Below are 1,322 nucleotides of genomic sequence, written 5' to 3' on the forward strand. Positions count from 1 at the left end.
AAAATAAATTGAACACGTAAAGTTTCCTTTTCTTTCTTTTTTTCTTTTCTTTTTAATAAAGAAATTATGAGATTGCATTTATAATTAAATTAAAAAAAGTCACTAGTCATAAAAGGCCAATACAAATTAGCCATAAAGAGCAATACAAACTGGCCACAAAGACCATTACAATCTAACATCAAAATTAAGACAATCTAATACGCATCCACTAACGATCATGTATGATCGAAGAAGCTCTGATATAGGCACTGAACTAAGATTGTAATGAGGATGGTGGTGGAGATTCAACGCAAATGCAGGTAGAAATCCAACGTCGAGATGCAGTCTCCTATTATGGATGGAGGAAAATCATAACATAGTGAAATCAAAAAAGGGACACATTCTGTCACTGAAAATAGGGGCAAAGAGGATAACGGGGGAAGATACAAGGGAGAGTGGAGGAATTAAGTAGAGGAGAGGGAGAGGGGAGAGGGGAGGAAGAATATTGGCTTCCTCCCCCCTCAAAGTGAAAACGACGTTATAAGTGTTTTTTGAGGATGAGAGTGAACAAGTAAAGTTTAATGTCTTTGTTTGATTTGGCATTACTAGAAAATCTTATTATAACCACTAGATAACCGTGGCCTATATTCATAACAAAGGATCCTATGTGCGTCGACTCTAGGCATTTGAAATTTTGGTACTTTTTGAAGTGAATTAGATTTATTACAAATTCTTAAGTGCGTGATGTTAGTCAAATTACCAGAGTTAGCATAGTTAATTAATGACATGTAAATAGGCTATAAAACGAGTGCGGGTCTGGAATTTTATGGCATGAATTATACATTCTTTATAATGACATATTTGATTATGGGAGTTTCTGAATTTGGCATGTAGGAATGAGTATTGAAATGATTTCAATTTCTGACTTGCCTGTATTTACTAATACATAACTCCAAAAAAAAAATTGTGGATTTCACCTTAAAATATGTTATCAAAGACGAATATCCTCAAATCGGGAATGAGATCAACTAAGGGGAGTAGTAGATCCAATTCCAATACCTTGATTTATCTATCTAATTAATTCCCTGATTCATAATTTTTCCCATTTCATAATAAGTAAACGAGACATATATAGTTTAATATTTATGGAAAACAATTTAAGCAAGCATGGGTGCTACTGGAATATAATTATGACAGATTGTGTTTTCCATAAACATTAAACTAAGTTCAGAAAATCCCATAATCAAATATGTCATTCTAAAGAACCTGACATTCATGCCTTATATCAGACCCAAAAAAAGAAGGAAAATGCTAGGGAGACCAACTTTAGATACCCCCTTGTC

Source organism: Prunus persica, chromosome G1 (genome assembly GCF_000346465.2).
Source record: "Prunus persica cultivar Lovell chromosome G1, Prunus_persica_NCBIv2, whole genome shotgun sequence".
In the NCBI taxonomy this organism is placed as follows: Eukaryota; Viridiplantae; Streptophyta; class Magnoliopsida; order Rosales; family Rosaceae; genus Prunus; species Prunus persica.